Here is a 27,248-nt window from a genome sequence, read left to right as displayed (position 1 = left end):
TATACACACACACCATGGGTGCGGGGGAAAAAATAAGCACTACCGGTAGTGTGGGGGTTAAAAGAAAAAAAAGTCCTATATTCCCGGTGGTGGAATTTGAATAAAGATTTGTGCACTTTGTGTCTTTCACTGTGTCTCACACCTGCACACACACACCATGGGTGCTGGGGATAAAATAAGCACTACCGCACTTAGTGGTAGTGTGGGGGTTAAAAAAAGAAAGGGGAAAAAGAAAAAAAAAAATAAAACAAACTTACTCAACACCCTGGAGTTGTTCAGGGAGAGGTGGGCACTGCAGGGAGTGCAGTGCATCATTTCTCCCTCCAACTCTATTTTGATTTAGTCCCTACCCTCCCCTTCACTGTTTTGATCACACAGCACTGCCCTTTGATGTGAAGGGCAGTGTTTGTCACTGGCCACCCGGGTGTTTTCCTGTCTTCCTGGTGGTGGAATTTGAATAAAGATTCGTGCACTTTAAAAAATATTTTAAAAAACAAACTTACTATCAATTGTAGCTCCTTGTTAAGAGAGCAGGCTAGTTCTCTCTCAGTTCTATAATTGAAAGGGTACTTTGACTCTGGAATGCTGCTCAAATGTTCCAATTATAAACTAAGTTTGTTAACTTAAGTAACTTGTAGTATTTTAATGAGCCTCATGGACAGTATCCTAATGCTCTGTCTGCATTGAGATCAACTGAGATTAGCAGCTGCAGAAAAGACCACTAGTCTCTGTATTTAAGACAGGGATTCCGTGTTGTGATAGTGTAATAGGTGTTGGCCAATTCACTTTCATCACTCTTTACAGTATCCATGCTCAGCATTCTCCACAAATCAAGATACCTCTGGGGTGAAATTCCCAGCAATATGAAAACATGTTCCTTTCTGGCAGGATTTTGATTCAATTAAAACCTATGATTAAAGTTTTATTATTTACTCTTAACATAACCTTTCAATCCTTTTGTCAGGATTATAGTGTAATAGCCTCTAATGTGATAGTCCTTTCACATTTGCAGAGGGAATTGTATTTTAACATTCTTCAGTGCAAAATTCACCAAACCAATGGCAATCTGATATCCAGTCACATTCTTCTGAATTATTTTGCAAATGACAAGTGACTGGATCAACAGTGAACACGTGTCTTGGCATAGTACCAGTTGCACCCCTGTGCTGCACAGTGGATGCTCAAATTATCATTTTGCCCCAGGAAGGCTTTCTCAAGAAGGATTAGCAAAATCTATCAAAGCCCTTGTATCTCAAACACAAAGGAATGAATGCAGCCACAAAGCATTCCATTGTTAATCACATTACAGCTGAAAAATGAAACACTAGTAATTTCAATAAGTATTTTTAAACATGAAAGTTAATATACAAAAGTAGATATTAATTAGCATGGGGGTGGTCAGCTTACTTCTGCTATGATTTGAAGAGTCAGTGAAGCTGACTTGAGCCAAGCTTTCCATATTCTTGTCTGAGATTTTAATGTATTTATGGACCAGATGTGTTGTGATTCATATGCATTACAACACATGGTTAAGTGAACATGCACTCGTTAGTGTATCACATTTGAAAAGTTGTATGTAATGCAGTCTAATTCAGGACATGGTTTAGAAATACTCATTTATCTGTTTGAACTCAAGACTGAAAATTGCTGTTTCTGATTACACTGAAATATAATCAGACCTTCATTCTTTTGAAACTGACAAACAACAGGAAATCTTCACTAAGACTTGACTACAAACCATCTTTGCATTATGTTCTACTGTTTACTAAAATGTATTTATTTCCCCCAGTTTTGATCCCTCGAGGACTTTACTCTTGCCAGTTTAGAGGCACTTGTCAAACAGCTGCTTTCTGCTTGTGTTAGCCTCAGTCAATGAGTAGTTTAACCTGATGGAGTATCACTGAAAGTGATTAAATGGCAGCTCATGGGTAGGATACCAGTTGACCATGCCGGGTATAGGGAGGCTGCGGCACTAGGGGTAGTATACTGGGCAGGCACTCCAGAATGCCAAGCTAATATTCTGGCCAGGGGTATAAATTCAAATCCCACCCATGAAATGAGTAAAATTTTTGAATTAAAAAGTTAACCTAATGGAATCCATATGACCACTGGGTCCCATCGGGCTCACTAATACCTTTTTTTGAGAAGGGGATCTGCCAAACTTACTACTTGTGATTGACTCTAAACTGACCTCTGAAATGGCAAGCCACTCAGTTCAAGAGCAATTAGAGATGAGCAATAAACAACAGCCCTATTAGTGTTACTCATCCTAAAAAGTTGGCTGTGCATGTGTCACTGATGTCGTCATGTTTGATATGCAGTCCCCTGCGAAGACTAAGAGTAGGCGGAGAGGCTGGGTCTGGGGGCTGGGTGAGGGCACAGGCAAGGCTGTAGTGAACTGAAGATACCCCTCACCAGTGGCAGTGGGTCTTCACCACCTCCCTATCCCACCATCACTCACTGAGGTAGAGAGTAGGAATACGTGCAATACTAGTGCTGGCAATGGATGCTCACTACAAAGGTTTTGGTCAGGCGAAGGGAGCAGCTGGACCTGACTACTCCAGAAACATGTGGTGTAGACCACAAACCCCCGGAGGCCAACTTAGAAAGAAAACACAGCAAGCTTACTACAACTTGCTCTTTTTTGTGTGGTAGTCATATGGCACTGCCAAACTGTGTTCTGGCACATGCCATCTACTGCTGGTGTTCATAATAAATACAGCCTTCTCCAGGGGCTACTGTAGTGGAAACTGATCAAATTCTTAGAACATAGAACATAGAACAATACAGCACAGAACAGGCCCTTCGGCCCATGATGTTGTGCCGAACATTTGTCCTAGCTTAAGCACCCATCCATGTACCTATCCAATTGCCGCTTAAAGGTCACCAAAGATTCTGACTCTACCACTCCCACAGGCAGTGCATTCCATGCCCCCACCACTCTCTGGGTAAAGAACCTACTGAATGAATGATAGTTTGAGCAGGAATCCCTAGATGACCATTAGGAATGGGAAGACTAACTGACTCATTTGTTCTGAGGAAGTGTCACTGAACCCAAAACATTAACCCAGATTTCCCTCCACTGATGCTGCCAGATCCACTGAGCCTTTTCAGCAATTTGATTTTGTTCCTGATTTCCAACACCCGCAGTTTTTTTCAGTTTTTATTTTGACTGACTGATTTCCCTGGCATTAACCTGACATTTTTTTTAATCAGCCAGTTCAGGTACATTTGAGACAGGTGGGTCTTGAGCTCGAGTCCCCAAGCCCAGAGTTAGGGACACTGCCAGTGTGCCAAAAAAGCCCTTCTCCAAATCCAAAGTTACTGGCAAAACTGAAGCATCTCAGCTGAGACTATTTACTCAACTTTGTTCTTGTTAAAGTGACATAAGTAGCTACAGCTGTAAGGAGAGTGTTAAAGAATTTGACCCCAGTGGTTGACTTACGAAAACCATGTTGGGGTACCGATAGGTTACTAAATTAGCATATTTATTTTAGTAGAATTTCAATTCAGTCGAAGAATATCATGTTAATGGGGCAGAAAGGATGTACTCAGACTCCAACTCCTACTAAAATAAACTAGAAAGCAGCTGATATTTGTATTATGAACAAAAGAATCCCTCACAGGCAAGAGTCAAACTATTTGAGCAGTGACTAATGGTAATGTGAGATGTCCAATTAATTTATCATTGTACAAGCATCTGAGAATTAAGGGAATTGCTGTCCACTGAGGGAGAGCTGGTCATTTGATCGGTAATCTCTCTCACCTCTGACTAACAGGACCTTTTTAACTTCTCTGCATGTAATCGATCAGTTTTCTCCCCTAAATTTTTTCAAGCAACAATTGCAAATTGTTCTTTTTCCCTTGCTTCTACAAAGAAAAAAATCTGTAAAAATACCACAAGTGTTCATCTGTCTCTGCATAATCTCATTGTGCATTGAAAGATTCCTGCAGGCACCCCAAAATCACAGGTAGGTTTAACAACAGCTACTGAGACTCAAGTTCTGAAATTCCCTTCTTCATCCTTACCAACCTCCTTTTCAGACCCACACCCACCATTTCTATGATACAGAAGAAGCCTTTTGGCCCATTGAGTCTGTACCAGTCAAAAAGCCACCGTAGGCCCATACCTTGACTGATAGGGAGTGAATTTGAGGTTGCTGTGACATTAAGACTTTTGCATGCATTTGTAGCCTGGAGCTATGGATATTAATGGGAGAACTTCCATTTTAATTCCTTCACACGGCTGATCAGGAATTTTTTTACACTCTTATAGCCTGCCATTGGGGTGTGCTGCAAGATGCACTCTCGCATCTTGCAGCTGCTTATTTTATGAATAGACCTTCCTTGGGCTTTGTACCCTGAGTGAGTCTTTTTAGCACAGATTCTATCCACTGTGCCACAAGGCCATCAATGGGAATTCCTCAGTCACCCAGCACAGAAACCGACCCTTCGGCCCAACCAGCCCATGCTGACCATGTTTCCAAACTAAACTAATCCCACCTGCCTGTGTTTAGCCTATATCCCTCCAAGCCTTTCCAATGTTCATACTTATCCAAATGTCTTTTAAATGTTGTAGCTGTAGCAGCATCATTCACTTCCCCAGGAGGTTCATTCCAAACATGAGTTGAAACTTTATTGCTGGAACAGCACAGCAGGTCAGGCAGCATCCAGGGAACAGGAGATTCGACGTTTCGGGCACAGGCCCTTCTTCAGGAATGAGCCTGTGCCGGCTCATTCCTGAAGAAGGGCCTGTGCCCGAAACGTCGAATCTCCTGTTCCCTGGATGCTGCCTGACCTGCTGTGCTGTTCCAGCAATAAAGTTTCAACTTTGATCTCCAGCATCTGCAGACCTCACTTTCTCCTCATTCCAAACATGAACCAATCCTTTTGTTTTTTTAAAAGAAAGTTGCCCCTCATCCTTTTTAAAATCTTTATCCTCTTTCAGGAGTTGGGAGGTCATGTTGCGGCTGTACAGGACATTGGTTAGGTCACATTTGGAATATTGCGTGCAATACTGGTCTCCTCCTTCCTATCGGAAAGATGTTGTGAAACTTGAAAGGGTTCAGAAAGATTTACAAGGATGTTGCCAGGGTTGGAGGATTTGAACTACAGGGAAAGGTTGAATAGGCTGGGGCTGTTTTCCTTGGAGTGTCGGAGGCTGAGGGATAGAGGTTTATAAAATCATGAGGGGCATGGATAGGATAAATAGACAAAGTCTCTTCCCTGGGGTCGGGGAGTCCAGAACTAGAGGGCATAGGTTTAGGGTGAGAGGGGAAAGATATAAAAGGAATGTAAGGGGCAACAGTTTCACGCAGAGGGTGGTACGTGTATGGAATGAGCTGCCAGAGGAGTGGTGGAGGCTGGTACAATTACAACATTTCAAAAGACATCGGGATAGGTATATGAATATTGTAGCTGTAGCAGCATCATTCACTTCCCCAGGAGGTTCATTCCAAACATGAACCAATCCTTAAGGGGGGGTAGGTATAGGACAGATGTTAGGGGTAGGTTCTTTACTCAGCGAGTCGTGAGTTCATGGAATGCCCTGCCAGTAGCAGTGGTGGACTCTCCCTCATTATGGGCATTTAAGCGGGCATTGGATAGGCATATGGAGGATAGTGGGCTAGTGTAGGTTAGGTGGGCTTGGATCGGCGCAACATCGAGGGCCGAAGGGCCTGTACTGCGCTGTATTCTTCTATGTTCTATGTTCTAATAGTAAGGGCTTGGAGGGATATGGGCCAGGTGCTGGCAGTTGGGGCTAGATTGGGTTGGAATATCTGGTCAGCATGGATGAGTCGGACTGAAGGGTCTGTTTCCATGCTGTACATATCAATGACTCTATGACCTTTAAAATTTGTCCCCTAGCTTTGAACTCACCCACCCTAAGGATACATTGTACTTTGCTCAAAAACTACATGCATTCATGTAAAACTCCGTTATCTCACTTTTTAGATTGGAATCAATCTAAACATCATGGCATAGACAGAAAACAGAGGGGGCCAACACCTTCAAAATATTGTCTCGCTATCACCATTGTTAACAGCTAACCCGAGAATGCAACTTTTTTAAAAAAAGGTTTTGTGATTTACACATGAAAAAAGTGAAACAATCATGGTATTCTAACAGATGAAAGGCTTAACAGACAATCAATTTTTCAATGTATAATTTCAGTTACATCACGCTAAATTTTTGCTATAAATTCTGTGCGTTAGGATTGAGCCCTCCACTATCACCTGATGAAGGAGCGTCGCTCCGAAAGCTAGTGTGCTTCCAATTAAACCTGTTGGACTATAACCTGGTGTTGTTGATTTTTAACTTTGTACACCCCAGTCCAACACTGGCATCTCCGAATCATGACCCTAAGGAACAGATCTTGACTGTTCACCTTATTTAAGGCCCTCATGAGTTTATTATCTTCTGTAAGGTCACCCTTCAACCTACTGTACTCCAGTGAAAAACCCCCAAGCCATCAATGTTTTTATGTTTCAAGCCCTCCATTTCCCAACACATACTAGTAAATCTTTTCTGAACTCTCTCCACTTTAATAACGTCTTTCCTGCAACAGGGCAACCAGAACTGCACACTACTCCAATAGAGACCTCACTAATCTTCTGTACAACCTCAACATGATGTCCTATCACCAGTTAACAACAGTCTGAGCAATGAAGGCAAGTATGCTAAATGCCTTTTTAACCAGCCTGCGCACCTGTGAGTCAAGACTGTAGTGCTAGGAAATTGCAGCAGACCAGGCAGCATCTGAAGAGCAGGAGAATCGACGTTTTGGGCATAAACCCTTCAGGAAAGAAGGGCTTCTCTTTCCTGTTGAAGGGCTTTTGCCCGAAACATCAAATCTCCTGCGCCTTGGATGCTGCCTGACCGGCTGTGCTTTTCCAGCATCACACTTCCGACTCTGATCTCCAGAATCTGCAGTCCTCACTTTCTCCTCCCTCCATACCTATGGCACAAATTTCAAAGAATTATGTACCTGAACCCCGAGGTCTCTGTTCTACAACACGACCCAGGACCCTACCATTAGTTGTATAAGTCCTGCCCTTGTTTGTTTTACCAAAATGCAATACCTTTCATTTATCCACATGAAACTCTCCCTCACTTTTCTTCAGTCATGCTTGAGTCTTTCAAAATACAAATCTAACCACCCAACTGCAATCTGATTTAACTTGTCTCTTTTGCCTCTCAACATTCCCAATGTGAATAGAACAATGTGCAATTTTCCAGATTTGTGAATGTTAATATTTAACTATTGTAAAAGCTCCATTATTTCAGTCAGATTTATGCATTGCAACTCCTACAAACACACAAATAATCCAGATTGTTAACCCTGTGAATACCCTGCTGAGAAAGTGCTACATTCTCAGAATGGCTTTCTATCATTTAGCTGAATATTGAAGAATAAAGCATACAGTCCAAAGATGAATCTGTATTGGCTAATACTCCTTTTGCAACTAATACCCACTGCCCTTTCATCATCTTGTATTTTTTTCCCTTGATAATTTTCAACTTTAATCCACTTCACATTATCAAAACAGCCAATGCGTGAGGAACAGAAACTATCTAACTGAACTGTTTAATTATTCTGGGCTATAGATCTTGCTGCACATTCTTCAGAACTCTTGCTATTTTTTGGGTGATTTTTAGAGTTCAGCTTCAACTTTCCCCATTGTACTTCTGAGATGGAACTTGGCTTACAGCACTTTGATAGACGGAGTTATCGGTAGCTGAGCATTGAATGTTGTCATGTTGCTGTTGATGATTTGATGCACCTGTCCAGATAATCAAGCCACTAATTTAAAATTGATTTTATTCAAAAGATTCATCTAGCAGATAACTTTAATCTAATAACAACTGGACCAGATTATAAAGGAACAGATTCTTGCTGGAAGTAATTGTAATGTAATTTAGTTTAATTTAATTTAATTGAACCAAACCCCAAGTGCTTTCTTCTTCCCTTCATGAAATGTTGTCCCCTTCTCCGGTTTGGATCTTCGGCAAACTGGATCTGATCTCCTATCAGCAGGTAGGAAGTTCATTAAAGGAGATGGTTATAAATTTCACTGATTTGTTTTTATCTAATATAAGCTCAGCAAACAGCTTGGCAAAGACCAGCAGTGATCCATGTGGAATCCATTTCAAATTAGTTTATTTGAATAATAGTCAGCAACTGGCAACTAGAAAGTTTCATTCTTTTAAATTTGAGACTGAGTTAAACAGCTGAGATATTCAACAGCATAATGTCAAAGTTAAAATAGAATAAAATGAGTAGAGAAATTGAGCTGTAATAGTGAAATGAGTCTTCAGTTTAACAGAACACAACATGTCCAAAGGATGAAATATTTATAACTCCAGGAGGGTCATAAGCAAATACAGAGAAGCCCAAACTACTTGGTAAGATATAAAATGTGTGAAGTACGGCTAGTATCCAGTAAAGTAAGAATCGTTTTTTATGAATTTTTGAATGGATTAAACAGTATCAATAAACTGCACACTTTGAATATTCCTTCAGTATCTTGCACAGCAAGACTTTCAAGTTTTAACAAAACAAAAGACAGTTTAATTTGTTGCATCACTGTCCTGTTCTCGGAGATTTACTGTCACATGAATTGAAGGGAATGTTTTTAAATATAACTTATTAGATTTTAGAATGGTTTAAATATGAGCACAAAACAGTAGATTCAAGTCATAGTTGATGTTCAAAAGTGTAAACTCACACAAATAACAAGGTTAATTTAAGAAAAATACTACTGCTGATTTATATTCCAAAAGTGCAGCTGCATTAACATGGAATGGACAGAAGGAAACAATTAGAGCTTTTTCAACAATATCAGGCAGCAGGATCAAACAGGGTGAATGTCTGCATGTTGCCTGGACTGGGTAGCTGGCTAACAGGCTTATTAATCAGAGTATACAATTCTGTCTTTTATACTTTAATCAGCACAACTTTAATTAGATATCATTTAACTATCGGCAAACAATCATTCTAAAAGCAATCTATCTAAGAATACATTGCTATTGAGAAGGTCTTATGTTATGGAGGTAGTTTCCCTTCCTTTGAGATAGGAAGAAGCCTGGGCTCGAGTCCCACCCGCTCATGGGGTGCCATTACATATTCAGGCAGGTTGATTAAGAGAACTGTGCTCCTGTTGAAGGATACAAGAGGGCTCAAAGACTCATTGCTGTAATCTCCCCAACATTCCGATTCTCCTCCACGAGCAACACTGTGTCCCTCAGAGACCTGCACTAACGAGGGCTCAATAGAAAATCATGGGATTTGCTTGTCCAATCAGTGCACTACATGAAGCACTGTCCTTTGAAAGCACTAAAATCATGCTCCATGTTGCACTTTCTGTCAACTCTCACTCATGGTTTGTACTGAACAAGTTCCTTTTCCTGAAGCCAAGTCTGCCTGTGCGTGCAGTCTCTCCCACTGCTGCCCACATTTGAGCCCACCAGCCACATTGGTTTCCATTCCACTCAGCTAATCTTACCATGTGCCTGTCTGCCAGAGGTCACCCCAGAAGTTCCTTGACAGTATGAACTGATTCTCTCCCTTTGACAGTCCAAGTCCCATCTGGTCTTTGTTGGAGCCATTTCCTGGCAATGGTGACTGCACAAGTGGCATTTTTAAACCTAGAAAAATAGGAGCAGAAGTAGGCCATTCAGCCCTTCGAGCCTGCTTCGTTATTCAATATCATCATGGCTGATCAACAAACTCAGTCCCCTGTTCCCACTTACTCCCCACACCATTTGATCCTTTAGCCCCAAGAAGTATACCTAACTCTTTCTTGAAAACATTTAATGTTTTGGCCTCAGCCAATTTCTTTGGCAGAGACTTCCACAGGCTTTCCACTCTCTGGGTGAAGACATTTCTCCTCATCTCAGTCCTAAGTGGCCTACCCCATATCCTAAGACTGTGTCCCCTCATTCTGCACTTTTCAGTGATCACGAACATAATCCGGCATTTACCTTGTCTTGTCCTGTTGGAATATTACAGGGTTCTATGAGATTCCGCTCATTCTTCTAAGCTCCAGTGAATAGAGTGCTAACAAATCCAGAATCTCTTCGTTTCTCAGTCCTGCTATCCCAGGTGTCAGTCTGGTAAACCTTTGCCCCCTCCAAAGCCAGAACATCCCTTCTCAGATAAGGAGACCCAAATTGTGCTCTTAATAACTTTCACGCCGCAAATAGCTTCAACACTGTTTTAATACAGAAACTGAAGTGTCGGCATATGTGAATATATTTGTTATCTAAAACATTACAGCGCAGTACAGGCCCTCGATATTATGCCAACCTGTGAAACCAATCTAAAGCCCATCTAACCTACACTATTCCATTTTCATCCATATGTTTATCCAATGACCATTTAAATGCCCTTAAAGTTTGTGGGTGGCACGGTGTCACAGTGGTTAGCACTGCTGCCTCACAGCGCCAGAGATCCGGGTTCAATTCCCGCCTCAGGCGACTTGTTTCCACACTGTAATGTAATCTAATCTAATCTAATCTAAAATTGGTGAATCTGCTACTTTTGCAGGCAATGCATTCCACGCCCCGACTACTCTCTGAGTAAAGAAACTACCTCTGACACACCTGTCCTATATCCATCACCCTTCAATTTAAAGCTATGTCCCTCATGCTAACCTTCATCATCCGAGGGCAAAGGCTCTCATTGTCCACCCTATCTAACCCTCTGATTATCTTGTATGTCTCTATTAAGTCACCTCTCAACCTTCTTCTCCATAACAAACACAGCCTCAAATCCCTCAGCCTTTCCTCATAAGACCTTCCCTCCATATCAGGCAACATCCCAGTAAATGTCCTCTGCACCCTTTTCCAATGCTTCCACATCCTTCCTATAATGTGGTGACCAGAACTGTGTGCAATACTCCAAGTGTGGCTGCACCAGAGTTTTGTAGAGTTGCAATATGACTTCATGGCTCTGAAACTCAATCCCTCTACCAATAAAACCTAACCCACTGAATGTCTTCTTAACAACCTGGGTGGCAACTTTCAGGGATCTATGTACACGGACACAGATGTCTCTGCTCATCCACACCACCAAGAATCTTACCATTAGCCCAATACTCCGTATTCCTATTACTCCTTCTAAAGTGAATCATCTCACACTTTTCTGCATTAAACTGCATTTCCCACCTCTCAGCCCAGCTCTGCAGCTTATCTATGTCCCTCTGTAATCTGCAACATCCTTCCACACTATCCACAACTCTACCCACCTTAGTATCATCCGCAAATTTACTAATCCATCCTTCTATGCCTTCCAAGTCATTTATAAAAATGACAAATAGCAGTTGCCCCAAAACAGATCCTTGTGGTACATTAGTAGTAACTGCTGCGTATTTCCCATCAACCACCACCCTCTGTCTTTCAGCTAGCCAATATTTGATCCAAACCGCGAAATCACCCTCAATCCCATGTTTCTGTATTTTGTGCAATAGCCTACCGTGGGGAACCTTATCGAACGCCTTACTGAAATCCATATACACCACATCAACCGCTTTACCCTCATCCACCTGTTTGGTCACCTTCTCAAAGAACTCAATGAGGTTTGTGAGGCATGACCTATCCTTCACAAAACCGTGTTGACTGTCCTTAATCAACTTATTCCTTTCTAGATGATAAATCTTATCTCTTATAAACCTTGCCAAGACATTACCCACAACTGAAGGGAACTAATATATACTGAAGTAAAATCTTGTAAGCATTGGCTACTAACTTGTTTGTTTGTTTCCACTAGGGCACACATGGCATTCTTATCCTGAGAGAATTCTGTCACTTTGTTTCTGTTTTCTACAGATCCAAATACATTAATAATCACAGCTCAGGAGTCACTGACATTGACATTCCAGGCAGATCAAGGAGGCTGGAGGGAACTGTGTCCTCTGCAGTGAACACACAGCCTTCTGGAAATCTGAGGAAAGTATTGCTTTCTTTAACATCAGCTAAAATCAGGACTGTCCATTTTAAACATAGCACATGGGAAAATAAAGTAGCAGAAACATATCAAACAGCAAGTATACACAAGACAATCTCAGGCCTCTCAAACAGCAAGTGAGCTACTTAAACCACAATCAATCTGGAAATGGTCAGAATCCCAGTCATAGAATTTGTTGATTTGGACTAATTGTTGGAATAAATACCTGAATAACAGGGAAACAAGAAATGCTACTTTAATGGCTGACAAGGACAAGATGGAATGATGCTGGTCTATTTTCGGAAGGTGGCAGAACATTGCATCTGTTTCATAAGCTGCACATTGAGATCTGAAGAATTGCAATATAAAACTGAGTCTGACAGGCCCAGATGGAAGGGAGAGAACAAAATGTATGTTTTCCAGTAACGTTTGGGTACAAATGATCTGTAATCAAGAGGAGCTGGAATGCAAGTGGCATTGACAATAAATACAAGACATCAGAGAAAGCGCATGACATGAAGAAATTTCTAATGGCTAGATGACAGTGTTATAACCTCAATACTGGTGTTTGATCAGAATAGTCTGAGCTTTGGGATGGTGTACCAGGGGTCAGTGACCACTGGATAGTGCATTGGAATAATAAGAGGAAGTCCTGGAGAAACTCTGAAGAGTCAGTGGACTTGAAAACAAATTTACTGTTTCCTCTCCATAGTTGCTGCCAGACTTATGGAGTTTCTCCAACATCTCCTCCTATTTTTTAATTTCAGATTTCCAATACCCAAAGTATTTTGCTTGTAAAGGACAGTACATTGGAGCCAGTTTGATATCTTCACTGACCAGAGGACCAGTTCAATATCACCATGTCTCTGGGATTCTGGGATTTCTACATAAGAATTGGACCTTGTGCCTGCTATGTACTCAGCACTCCCATACCCTCCTTCCCTTCTCAATATCCAATTTGAGATACTAACAGGTATAGGCAACTAAACTCTTATGCATTCAGTTCATATTCCTTTTTCTTGACAATACTTTCTTAATGGGATGAAGTCATCATCGTCAAGGGTAGCCTTTGTTACCCATTCCTAATTGCCCCTTTAACTGAGTCACTTACTCGGCCATTTTCAAGACCAGTCAAAACTCAACCACATTGCTGTGGGTCTGGAGTCACATATTGGGCAGACCAGTAAGGATGGCAGTTTCCTTCTCTAAAGGACATTATTGACCCAGATTGGTCTTTACCACCAATCGATGGTGGCTTCATGGTCACCCTCATAGGCTGGCTTTCAGTTTCATATTTATGTCAACGACTTTAAATCCAACCAATTGTGGTGGCGTGATTTGAACTCATGACATCAAAAATATTAGGCTACGTGCCATCACCACCACAGCATCATCTCCCCAGCCTTCTGATCTCAGTCCTTTGCCACTAGATCATGTGTCCATAATTTAAAAATACAACTTGAATCATAACTATGATCTCATCAAATTTTTTTTAAAAACTCTTCGACCTAATTAAGCAAGTGCATGTACTCATCATTAGTATCCTTTTAATAATATCTCAGACTATCTTAACTGGATCTTTTCTATCTTTCCACCAGCCTTTCCATTTTCCAAGCCAAGAAACATTCAGAATTTTAGCTGGGCTAAATCACTTTCACTGCCCACGCTATCCATGTCTATGCTTGACTTTGATTATCTAACACAGCAGTGTAGTCTCCCTCGATACTGGTGTGAATTTCTGAAGGTTTTCCTTTCTGTCACCCTTGTTCCCTTTATGTCAGAAGTACAACAATCTTACTCCAAAGTGAAGGAGTTCTGCATCAAAGCTCAGTGTCAATAACTGAGTAATCTACTCCTCCCCAGAGGCTTTCTGTTTTCTTTAGGCTCTGTTGGATTTTCTGGGGAAGTCAAGGGTAACCCTCAGTGGGTGATGTTTCCCTTCCTAAGCTGCTCATTTACACCTCCTGGTGGTATCACAGAAGCTTTGAGATCTCCAGAGTCAGATTGTCCCACTTCTCTTGAAATACCACGGCTGAGAAGAGCACACTCAGCCAACAGCAAATAGGGAAAGAAGTCAGCAAAAAACAAAGGTCATGGATTAACTAATGTGGGTAAGTTTTACAGATGCGATAGAATTAAATAAAATAATTCTGCTGTAAGTTTTCTGATTTGCAGAAAATAATTAAACAGAAGAGAAGCAGCACATTGAATCAAGAAAAATGAACACTTGTTTTAGGCTCATTAACAAACACACCAGCTTCACATTTAAAACTGAAGAGACAAACTCAATTTAATTTTTCAATGATTTCACTTCCTTGATGTTGACAAATGAACTAGTTGTTATTTTGGCCATTTCACAGTCTTCTAATGAACTCCTGGTCATCAGAATTGAACTGCACCAATATTTAAGCAGTGCAGAATTAACTCTTTGAAAAATACGTTAAACCTCTCCATTAAACACAGATGAGTTTAGAAGACTTTGTACTACGTGTCTACTCACGTTTGTTGGTGTACTGTTAAACCTGCCCACAGGCTATTCCCTCTCCTCTAAATATCATTTGACCAAGTATTACAATTGTAAGCAAAAGCAACTTCAGCAAGTAAAGGGTGAATTGACTTTCTCTCTTTATAAACACACAGACTGTTGAATGGATTCAAATCGTGCCTTCAGGACATGACCTTAAGGAATTAGAAAAAAGGCATTTAGAAAATAGTAGCTAGCTTACTGAGAATTGCTCAAAGGGAAAAAAAATTGTACCTGAGTGCAAGCATTAATCCCACAGGAGCTGACTTTCAGACCTTTTATAGAGGATTTAGACCATGAATGCTTTGATTTGAACTAATCAAATATGTCAACTGAGTGCTCATTGCTTCCCTCCGACCAGTGAAAAGACTCTGCTGGATAAAGCCCGTAATCCAAGACTGCCTGTATCGATGTGTTGCTCTCTGATCAACTCCTTCGAGTGCGGAAAAGCAGCAAAGGGTACTCTAGCAAAGTGAGGGAAAGACTGGTGGGCGGGGATAGGAAGGCTAAGAGAGGAGAATAGCAGCCATATGCCTGAAGCAAAACTTAAAGCAGACATAACAAATACACTTACAAAGCCTACTTCATAAGATTTATTTGCCTTTAACAGGCTTGTGCTGTAGCTATTGTGTGCCAGCTCTGCCAATCAGGGAAAGGAAGCACTTTTAATTCAGTTTTAACAAGTTCAGCCATTTAACTTCTTATTCTGAAGAAAACCATTTTATTTGATGCTAATGACTATTGCTGCCTTTGGAAATAATGTAGCCAATTCACTTTATGGCTCACTGCTTTAAATCAGTAAATACTAATTGGGACTACTTATTTTTTTTAAAAAAATCTAATTTCCTCCCTGAGCCACAGAGTAAACTAAGTTTCTACCACCTGAGACAGCATTGGTAAGTGTCATAAATATGTAATCTGATCAACAGTAGACTGCTTTCAACGAGATCTATAAAACCTAACAGATTGTAAATGGATGTCACTCCCAGCAACATTCTCTGTTAACCTGAATGAAGAGTTAGGCAGGTAGGTGTGAAGCCACAATTGCCCTTGATGTAATTAATTTCTTGATTGGTGGCTTCATTGAAATTATGATAAACATAGGAAATAGGAGCAGGAGTAAGCCATTCAGCCCTTCAACATGATCAAAGCTAATCCTCTATCTCAATGAAATATTCCCTCCCCCCCCCCCATACCCCTTGAGGTCTTTAGCGTCTCTGTTTTCACATCTACCTTTTGAAGAAAGATCAAGAAATTCTTCATAAATGGCATTAAGTATGTCACATTTTGCCAAATTACCCAGTTGTACCATTCTCCTTTCTGTTGAAGTCAATTCCTCCCCAATTGTTGAGAGGACTCTGAGTTCTTGGCTCTTTAATGTTAATGGCTGTCTTAACGCATTGGTGACATGGTGAAGCATAGCATTTATTGTCTATCTCTGGCTCCTGAAGTGGTTCACACCATGGTGGACTTGTTAAACCATTCCATGATGGTATGTTATAACAATGCAAGTAAAGATTGCAGGTCACAACCAAAGGCCATTTATTGAATAAAATTGAGTGTGAGAATTTTGCAATTATGACCATTTACAGATGCCACGTTTTTTGCTTTCTTTGTCTTTTTTCATATCTGAGGAAGGATTTTCTGGCTATAGAGTGACTACCAGGCTGGATAGCAGGACTGGAGTATGAGGAGAGGATGGATTGGTTATGACTTTATTCAGTGGAGTTTCTAAGAATAAAGAGGAATCTCTTACAAACTATACATTCTGACAGGATTAAACAGACTAAATTCAGAAAAGATGGTCCCAATAACTGGACAGTCCAGAAGCAGGGGTCACAGTTTAAGGATATTAGGCAGGCCATTGAGGATCAAGATGAGGAGAAATATCTTCACCCAGAGAGTGGTGAGTCTGTGGAATTCTCTACCACAGACAATTCTGAGGCCAAAACACTGAATGCTTAAGAAGGAGTTAGATATAGTTCTTAGGGATAAAGGGATCAGAGTGTGGAGTGAAAGCAGGAACCAAGTACAGAGTAGGATGATCAGCCATTATCATTTGAATATCATAGTATGGCCGAATAACCTGCTCTTGCTCTTATGTCTGTTTTTTAAGTTTCTAAATAAAGCTGAGGTAAATTCTTCTGAAGGCCATGGTGGAATTTGAACTCTCAGTCCTTTAATTCATTTCCTATAACAGCTACACAATCATATCTTCAGATCTTGTTTTACTTCTCTCTCCTTCTTGAAGACACTCTCAAAACTTATCTCTTCACCTATCATAATATCACATTTATGTGGCTTACTATTGAAATTTGTTTGACAACTCTCCTGTGAAACAATTTGGGATGTTGTCCTGGGAATCTAGCAAGCAATTGGGTTAATGGTACATATGCCTTTATTGAAGAGGATGTATAACTAAGTCATGGAGCAAAAATATAGAGCTCAGCTAAGACCACAATTGGAAGGATGTGTCTAGCTTTAGTCTTCTCCCTCAGTGTAGAATAAACTTGTTGAGAATTGGACTGATAAATATTCACTAGGTAAATAAAATTTAACATCTGAAATGTAATTGTTACACTCAACGAAGGCTGCCAGACTTACTGAGTGTTTTCAGATTTTCAGCATCTGCAATTGTTTTTCTTTTTATTCTGATGTTTAATTGACAGTCACTTCTTTTCCAGGTACGTTTGCATTGAAGAATTCCTCTTTTCTCACAGTTGGAATTTCCACTTGTCTCTATGACTCGATAGGAAGGTGGGACTGGTTTAGTTGGGCATTATGTTCAGCATTGACTGGTTGGACTGAAAGGTCTGTTCCCATGCTGTAAGGCTGTATGACACTTTTTAACTAATTCACCTTGGATTCTGATGAAAGGTTATCAATTTGAAACATTTATCTCTGTTTCCTCCTTCATGGATGCTGCTGAATCTGAGTATTATCAGAATTGTTTCTTTATTTTTCATATTTAAATTTCATTCAATTGATTCCTGAATTGAGAAAAGTTATTGAGGAGAATGAGTCTTTCTACTCTAGAATGTAGGTGAATGAGAAATGATCTGATTAAAACGTCGGAAATTCAGGGAGCGATTGACAACGTAGTAATTGCTTCACCAGCAGAGAGTCTGGAACCTGCAACATCATCTCTCGATAAGACACCAACCATTTCAGACTCAGTGAAAGAGGAATGTCTTCATTCAGAGGGTTCAAACCCATGACCCCAAGACACTAACCCTGGGGTTCTAGATCACCAATCTAACATGATACTGCTGTTTCCCCAACTGTGTGGCCTATCAGTGGTTTATTTTATCTTTACCATATTGTTCATTTTCTGGCACAATGTTCAGGATCCTGCATCTCCGTCCTCCTTCCTTGTGCTTGTATTCTTCTCCATTGTTTGCTGAGATCGTTCTCAGTGAGTCTCCACTTCTGCATGCCCTCTGTTAAGCTGTTTGCTTATTCCATCCCTCCCCAAGAACCCTCTTCTTTTTTTTCTGACCTTGTGCATCTGCTGCTACCTTCTTTTCAGTAGCCATTCTTCAACTCTGATCTTTTCAACGATATCTTTAAAGAGTTTCTTCTAAAACAAATTATTTGTTTTTTTGTTATAGATTACTGTCTTTCACTTAATATTCCTCTGTAGAAAGGTAGTATATAACTTTTTAAAAAAATTAATTCCATCGGAAATGGGCCTGGCTGGCTGGGCTGGCATTTATTGTCAGTCCCTAGTTACCCTTGAAGATGGTGGTGAGCTGCCTTCCTGAACCATTGCAGTCCATGTAAATTATTGTACTTATTAAATTTGATGGATAGAAATTTCTTTGAAATTTTCCCAAACAAGTCCCTCGACAACCTGAAGGTTCCTAATGCTTTCCCTGACAAACATCCATTTTATTATTGTTTTTGTGAGATATAAGATGTGATATATTTCATTTGTCTTCATGCAAAAATTCCTTTTTTTAAGCCTTAAACCTCACCTGTTTCTGCCTCAAAGTTTGAATGTGATGTTATCATGTGGCTAAAAAGATTTTCGATTCTTTGGATTTTGATTTTAGCAGACTTTGCAAACTGCTAAATCTAAATAACATGTCTCAAAATATAGACTTGACCATTTTTGTAATCCTATTTTGATTTGCATCATGTGTCTTGAACAGGTCTCCATTGGAAAAATTAAACTCTATGGTTATTCGTTAAGTAATGAACAATGAAATCTGGAGCAAGAGCATCTGCAAGTAACATGTAGAACCAGAACCCTGAGGTGAGCAAGAGGAATGTTCAGCACAGGTACACAGAGGTTGGTGTGGTCAATCCTTCTGTACTGAACCTGAATGCTGCCTGAAGGACTTCAGTTTTGACCAAGTTGAACCTCTTCAAGCTTCCATACCCATCTCAAGTCAAACATGGCCTGGCAAATAACATGGCTTCTGAAGTGTTTCATTGGTCATAGGCAAAGTTGGCAGCAGTCATAAATTTTCAGCTTCCTCTTTGTAACCTTCTTGGCCACTCACTGTCATTTGTGCAAACAAATTGGCATGTTTTAATGTTAATGTCATGTAAACACCATTCACAAATTGCAAAACTGCTGACAATAATTAAAATCGCAAGGAGGCTGAGATTTTAAGGGACGTCACAAAGGTTGCCTTTAGACATTCCGATTAGGAGAGAGTTAAAATACATGTGATTCATTACACAGGAAATTACTGCTTAACAGAGGCTGAAGCAGAACATCATTGCTTATTGGATACCTCATCTCAGCAACAGTTCATAAATGCAGTACGGTTAAAGAAGGATTGTGGTTTGTTGCAAGGCACCAGTATTACAAGGCAATAATGCAAAGCCTTACTCAAGGAAAAATAAGATAATAAAATGAGTTATCCTATCCAGATGTGTATGTGTGAGAACAGAAGCTGAGAAAGTTAGGTCTGAGTCTTACATGCTGCTCTGACTGATGCGCTAGGAAAATCTAACATCCCACAAACCTAAGGAAATGGAACTTCTACTTGACTGTCAGTATAATCTCCAAATATACAGTCAGGAAATTTCTACATTAAGTTGCTGAAGCCTAACTTCACCTTCCTCCTCTCCCTTTCCATTAACTTTCATCCACATCATCTTGGTTATATAATCATGTCTTACTCTTCCTCATCATTTTTGTTGCATTATCCTCTTCAACCTGTGTTTCCCATAACCGTGATAGACCTGCAAGAGCTCAAATTAATAATATATCATCCCTTAGGATTAAACAGTGACTAGACTGCTGTGGTTGAGTGGTATTTCAATGATGTGTCATTGTAGATTCTCAAACATTAACCTGGCATCAATAATAAGAGGTCCCCTGTCCTCTCTCACACCAAGCCCAGACTGCCTTCTCAAAAGCTTTATGACCTGTTCCTCCTTGCGTTTTAAATGCTCCAGGTGGAGAATTCTCGCTCTGATGGTTTGACTCTCATGGTTATTTTTCCATCAGGAAGGTCAAGCAATTGAGAAAAGTGTGCTAACAGCTCAAGTAACAATTGTTGTACCATTAATGTAGAGCAGGAATTATTTTGGAGTAAATCAACAGCCATGAAGTAAGATATAGAAGTTAGTAATCTCCATAAGCAGATGTACAGGCTATACCTGGGTAATTTTCCACATAGCTAGGTAAATGCCAGTGTTGTAACTGTACTGGAACAGCTTGACTAGGGGAGTGGAGAGTTTCTGGAGCACAAGTGTTTGGTACTATTGCCAGAATATTATCAGGGCCCATAGCCTTTACAGTATCCGGTGTCTCCAACTGTTTCTTGATATCATGTGGAGTGAATCGAATTGGCTGAAGATTAAAGACATTTGTGATGTTGGAGGAGGCCAAGATCGATTATACACTTAGCACTTCTGGTTAAAGATCGCTGTGAAGACTTCAGCCTTATCTTTTGCAATGATGTGCTGGGGTCTTCCATCATTGATGGTGGTATTTGTGAAGCCACCTTCAGTGAAAATCAAGAAATGAAAGGGAAAGAAAAACAATCTCCATCACTCAATTTAATGTACTTCAAAGCACCTAGCTCTCAAAGTCTGACAAGTTCTTAGGACCTTCCTAGGCAATTAAAGGTAGTAGTTGGAGAGATTTTATAGAAATGGAATATAATCCTTCAAAATGCCTTCGATTCTGAAAGGGTCCCATTTAATGGGAAAATGTTGAATGGATTTAGGAAATCCCGAAACCCTTCTGGGCAACATTTTTTTTAAAAAAAGCACCTAATTCATAGGATGTGGGTGTTGCTGGCTGGGCCAGCATTTTTTGCTTGTCCCTGTCTGCCCTTGGGGGTGAACTGCCTTTTTGACCCGTTGCAGTCCATGTGCTGTAGGTTGACCGACAATGCCCTTAGGGAGGGAATTCCAGGATTTTGTGAAGGAATATATTTCCAAATCAGAATGGTGAGCGGCTTGGAGCGTAACTTGCAGGTGGTGGTGTTGCCATATATCTGCTGCCCTTGTCCTTCGAGATGGTAGTGGTTGTGGGTTTGGAAGGTGTTGGCTAAGTAATCTTGGTGAATTTCTGCAGTGCATCTTGTAGATAGTAAGGCTGCTGCTGAGTGCCGGTGGTGGAGAGAGTGATGTGTTTTTGTGGATGTGGTGACAAACAAGTGGTCTGCTTTGTCTGGATGATGTCAGATATCAAGTGTCACTGGAGCTGCTCACCCACCTCAGCTGTGTTTCACAAGATATCCATTGAAATGCCCTGCCATTTCAGATTTGGCAGAGAGCTGGCAAGTATAAAGACAGCAAGGGGTGGTCAATAAAACTGCAGCCCCTGAGTGAGTGACTTGTGCCACTGTAGCTGTGGAGTTAAAATTCTCCCTAAAGTATTTTTCCTGATGGAGTGAAGATACATTTTTTTTTTGAAAATCTAACATATACTTCCTCACTGTCATTCATTCAAAAACCAGCAACTAATTTCATAGCATCATTTGTCCCAATAGCATATCGAGGCATTAGCAACCTTCACCTATGAGAATCCAAAGTAAAGGTATATCCTATTAAATATCACTTTGTTTATAAAGTGATGAATCTAGTATTTGTTATATTGTTGTGCACGATGAATGTAACATAAATACTCTGGTGGTTCATTACTGAGAGCTTGACCTGAATGCAGCAAAGAGCTACCAGAACACTTCCATCAATATTAATGACCTATCAGCAGGAGAGATTGTAGAGACATTTCTGTGTGATTTATGTGTTTGTATTGTGTATCTGGATGGTGTAAGAACAGAGTTCTTTTGAGACAAAGACAGGGAAGCTGTTTCTAATATTTTAAATGTACTGGCTTATATAAATGGGTTCATTTCATCTTAACGCTGTAAATATGGATGCAATAAACAGCAAATGGCTATTTCTATTTTTCCCAGAAAGGTCAGCTCATATTACACAAGTTAAGTGAAACCTCTTTCAAATATTTATCCTTTGCTTTGAAATCAGGAAGGAAATGATTCTTTGTGTATGCTAATAAACAAGTAACAGGAAACACTATTTCTTCAGTGTAAAGGGGAGGACTTCTCTGAGGCTATTGACTGTACAGCAAACTTTCTAATGAAACTATTGGAATTCTGAGTCATAAATTAAAAATAAATAACTGTGTCTGCTTAAGTCCTGTTACAACTTTATGAAACATTTGGTTCGGCCACAGATGGAATACTCAGTGTATTTCTGGTTGCCATACCATCGGAGAGATGTGATTTCACTGGAAAGGATGCAGAGGAAATTCACCAGGATGCTGCCCAGGATGGAAAGCCTCAGTCACAAGGAGAGATTGGATAGGCTGGGCTTGCCTTCCTTGGAGTGGAGCAGTCTGATGGGGATCTGATTGAGGTATATAAAATTGTGAAAGGCATAGACTGAGTAAATTGTGAGAATACCTTCCTTGTGGTAGATGTGTCTAAAACCAGACAACATTAATTTAAGATGAGGAGCAAATGGTTTTGAGGAGATCTGAGGGTTTTTTAAAACCAGGAGGTAGTACAAATATGGAACACACTATCTGAGAGGGTGTTGGAGGCATATACGTTCTCAATGTTAAAGAGACATTTGGATGAGCTCTTAAAATGACAGGGCATAGTTGCTATGGACCAAGCGCAGGTAAACAGGATTAGCATAGTTTGGTGTTTGTTGGTCAACATAGACCCAGACCCTATCATATCTATGTCCAACATTTGCAAGCTTCACTATTCTGGGAGTACTTTTTTGTCAACTGATGTGGTGGCAATATCCATTGTAAAGAGAAATTATGAAAAGATTAGCTCAATATAAAAATGGACAGCAAAAGCTTCTATAAGTATGTAAAAGGGAAGAAAGTAGCTAAAGTGAATGTTGGTCCTTTGGAGGATGAGACTGGAGAGTTGGTGAACGCACAAATGACAAAGACTTGAAATGAAGTGTTCTTCACGATGAAAACTGAGGAAAAACAAAGTGCCATCCCAATTATAACAGGTAATGCAGATGTTATGGAAAGGAAGGAATTTAAAACAACCATCAAGAGGGAAAATGTACTGCACAAACTATTAGAATTGAAGATAAACAAGATCCCCAGGGTCTGATGGCTTACAACCTGGATCTTAAAGAGCATGGTAGCAGTGATAGTGAATCCATTGGTTATAATCTTCCAAAATATCCCAGGTGGAGAACAATGGAAAATGTTAATATAACATTCTTTTCCATAGAGGGATGGAGGCAGAAATTAGGAAACTGTAGACCAGGTAGCTCCTCGGATGCTGCCTGAACTGCTGTGCTCTTCCAGCACCATTGATCCAGAAACTGTAGACCAGTTAATTTGACATCTGTCATTAGGAAATTATTAGAATCCATTATTAAGGAAGCAATAACAGGACATTTGAATAAACACAATCCCAGGTCTGAAGACCTCCTCATGGTTCTGCTCCTGGGCCTGGCCAAACTGGCCATACACAGGTCCAGGCAGCGGGCCGTGAAGGGGGTCGTTAGGGCCAACTGCCTGCCCCTCTTCCGGGGTTACGTTAGAGCCCGGGTGTCCTTGGAGAAGGAGCACGTGGTGTCCACCAACACCCTGGAGTTGTTCAGGGAGAGGTGGGCGCCGCAGAATGCTGTGAAGGTCACTGCTTGTCACTGGTCACTCCGGTGTTTTCCTATCTTCCTGGTGGTGGAAATTGAATAAAGATTCGTGCATCTTGTGTCTCTCACTGTATCTCACACCTGCACACACACACCATGGGTGCTGGGGAAAAAATAAGCACTAGAAAAAGAAAAAAGAAAATAGAAAAAAAAGAAAAAAAAACACAATCCATCAGAGTTTTGAGGGTAAATAGTGTTTGACTACTTTATTAGAGTTCTTCAAAGATAAAAACAATCAATATGGATAATGGGGATCCTGGAGATATAGTATTTCTGGAATGCATTTGATAAAGTGCCACACAAAGGTTAATATACAATGTAAGATTATATTGGGGTAGAGCTAATATATTAGCTTGGATACAGGATTGACAAAACAACAGAAAGAAGAGAGTTGGGATAAATGGGTCTTTTTCTGCTTAGCAAGATGTAATTGTGGGGAACTGCAGGGTTTATTTCTTGGGACCCATCTACTGACAATCTGTATTAATGATTAGTGGATAGAAAATGCCATAACCAAACTAACAGATGACACTCAAATAGGTGGAAAAGCAAGTTGGAACAAAGAAATAACAAAAATTATAAATGGATATACAAGGCTTAGGATGAATAGGCCGTAATTATTAGGTCTATACTCTCTGGGGTTTAGAAGAATGAGAAGAGATCTAACTGAGGGATATAAAATGTTCAAACCGGACAGAATTAGATTACATTACATTACATTACAGTGTGGAAACAGGCCCTTCGGCCCAACAAGTCCACACCGACCCGCCGAAGCGAAACCCACCCATACCCCTACTTATACCCCTTACCTAACACTACGGGCAATTTAGTATAGCCAATTCACCTGGCCCTGCACATCTTTGGACTGTGGGAGGAAACCGGAGCACCCGGAGGAAACCCACGCAAACACGGGGAGAACGTGCAAACTCTACACAGTCATTCGCCTGAGGCGGGAATTGAACCCGGGTCTCTGGCGCTGTGAGGCAGCAGTGCTAACCACTGTGCCACCGTGCCGCCCACTTTTATTTTTTTTCTTTTTTTTTCACGTCAGTGTTACCTTTATTAAATACATTTTAAATCCCAGCTCCCCAGCAGGACGGTCAGGGAGCACTCGACAGTACAGACAACACCCCAATCACTTGACGGCAGTTAGGAGATCTCGGTGGCGGGGGCACGTGGGTGGGATCTCACACACTTCGGCCTGAGGGTGCCAGGACCTCCTGTAGTACCAGGTGCAGCAGGTGTTCTGCTCGGGGATCAACAGCGGCCAGAGCTCCACCTGCAGAACCTTTAAGGACTCGAGATCCTTCTCCTGACAGGCCATCACAACTGACTGCAGCAGCAGGAAGACATTCTCCGGCAGGTAGTTCACTTGGCTATGGCTGTCAAACGATTCCCAGTCATATTTCTCCAGGGTCTGAGCGTGCTCTGGCAGTAGTTTCTGTGGTGGGGGCTGGAGCAGCATCAGCAGCAGGACTCGGGAGACCTCATACCGAGCGATAACGTCCATAAACGCACCTACAGGGGTACAGGTACCCAGCACCTGTAATCCTTTCTCCTGAGCCAGGAGCTGCATTTCTGTGAAAACAGCCAGAGCTCCAGCGTAATCACGGGTAATTATTTTGCAGGTCGCCACTTTTCCGAGGGACAGGAGACACTCAATGGGAACCTGGGACTGCAGCTCAGCGGCCCGCTGAAAATGCACGGAGAATGGGTGTAGAAAGAATGTATCTTCTTTTGGGCAATCTCAAATGAGAGTTCATAGTTTTAGAATAAGGGGCAACAGATTTAGAACAGTGATGAGGAGGAATTACTTCTCAGTGAGTTATGACTCTGTGGGATTCACTTATCCTGAGTGTGATGGATGCTGGGACATCGAGTAAATTTGAGGAGGAAATAGATTTTCAATTAGTAACAGATTGAAGGATTTGAGACCTGGCAAGAAAGTGGAGCTGAGGCTGAGATAGGATCAACCATAGAGCATATAATACTTTAGGTGCAGTACAGGCCCATCAGCCCTCAATGTTGCGCTGACCTGTGAAGTTGCTCTGAAGTCAATGTATCCTACACTATGTCATTATCTTCCATATAAGTATCCAATGACCATTTAAGTGCCCTTAAGTTGGTGAGTCTACTGCTGTTACAGGCAGGGAATTCACACCCCTACTACTGAGTAAAGAACCTACTACTGAATCTGTCATTAATCTATCACCTCTCAGTTTAAAGCTACATCCCCTCGGGCTAGCCATCACCAACCAAGGAAAAAGGCACCCTATCGAATTCTCCGATCATCTTGTATGTTTCTATTAAGTCACCTCTTAACCCTCTTCTCTCTAATGCAAACAGCCCCAAGTCCCTTAATCTTTCCTCATAAGATCTTCCCTCCATACCAGGCAACATCCTAGTAAACCTCCTCTGCAGCCTTCCCAATGTTTCCACATCCTTCCTATAATGCGGTGACCAGAACTGTACGCAATACTCCAAGTGCAGTCGCACCAGTGTTTTGTACAGCTGCAACGGGACCTCATGGCTCTGAAACCGAGCTCAATTCCTTGACCAATGAAACCTAACACACCGTACGCTGCCTTAACAACACTATTAACCTGGATGGCAATTTTCAGGGATCTATGTATATGGACACAGAAATCTCTCTGCTCATCTACACGACCAAGAATCTTACCATTAGCCCACTCTGTATTCCTATTACTCCTTCCAAAGTGAATCACCTCACTTTTCCACATTAAACTCCCATTTACCACCTCTCAGCCCAGCTCTGCAGCTTATCTATGTTCCTCTGTAACCTGCAACATCCTTCCACAATGTCCACAATTCCACCTATTTTAGTGTCAACCAGATTGTATTAAATGGCCAAGTGGAATCGAGGTGCTAAATTGCCTGCTGCTCCCATTTCTTACGTTCTTGTTGTATATTGTGTGAGAAATTGGCAAGAGTTGACATTCGGAACAAAAAGGTAAACATGTACAGCAGGTCATGCTGTAAACACATTTTGTAAGTGTGTAACTTGACTCAACAATGACTAAAGTAGAATGCAATTGAGGAGATTAAACTATAAATGAACATTTATGGTCTATTCAGCATTTGAATTAACTTCAGATCTCACTTCTACTGCTTTTCATGATTATGCATAAAATGACCATCTTGCCTTTCACAACCCCTTTATTGTGGTTCTGTTCGCCGAGCTGGGAATTTGTGTTGCAGACGTTTCGTCCCCTGTCTAGGTGACATCCTCAGTGCTTGAGAGCCTCCTGTGAAGCGCTTCTGTGATGTTTCGTCCGGCATTTATAGTGGTTTGAATCTGCCGCTTCCAGTTGTCAGTTCCAGCTGTCCGCTGCAGTGGTCGGTATATTGGGTCCAGATCGATGTGCTTATTGATTGAATCTGTGGATGATTGCCATGCCTCTAGGAATTCACTGGCTGTTCTCTGTTTGGCTTAGAACATAGAAGAATACAGCGCAGTACAGGCCCTTCGGCCCTCGATGTTGCGCCGATCCAAGCCCACCTAACCTACACTAGCCCACTATCCTCCATATGCCTATCCAATGCCCGCTTAAATGCCCATAATGAGGGAGAGTCCACCACTGCTACTGACAGGGCATTCCATGAACTCACGACTCACTGAGTAAAGAACCTACC

The 27,248-nt window shown here is 41.1% G+C and overlaps 1 protein-coding gene across 3 annotated transcripts in view; it reads right to left on the bottom strand.

Annotated features, from left to right (window-relative positions):
* sema3ab (sema domain, immunoglobulin domain (Ig), short basic domain, secreted, (semaphorin) 3Ab) overlaps positions 1-27,248 on the bottom strand; it is a 412,514-nt gene that overhangs the window by 284,767 nt on the left and 100,499 nt on the right. Inside the window, exon 1 of one of the 3 annotated variants that reach the window (XM_043714217.1) lies at positions 14,706-14,930. The exons of the other annotated variants lie outside the window; for them this stretch is intronic. The gene's annotated coding sequence lies outside the window, so the exon portion shown is untranslated. Of the gene's footprint in view, positions 1-14,705; positions 14,931-27,248 lie in introns of those variants that run through there. 3 annotated transcript variants of the gene reach the window in all.

The sequence above is a fragment of the Chiloscyllium plagiosum genome, chromosome 23, assembly GCF_004010195.1.
Source record: "Chiloscyllium plagiosum isolate BGI_BamShark_2017 chromosome 23, ASM401019v2, whole genome shotgun sequence".
Taxonomy (NCBI): Eukaryota; Metazoa; Chordata; class Chondrichthyes; order Orectolobiformes; family Hemiscylliidae; genus Chiloscyllium; species Chiloscyllium plagiosum.
Note: the sequence above shows the minus strand (reverse complement) of the source record. Positions and strands in the feature narration are given on the sequence as shown.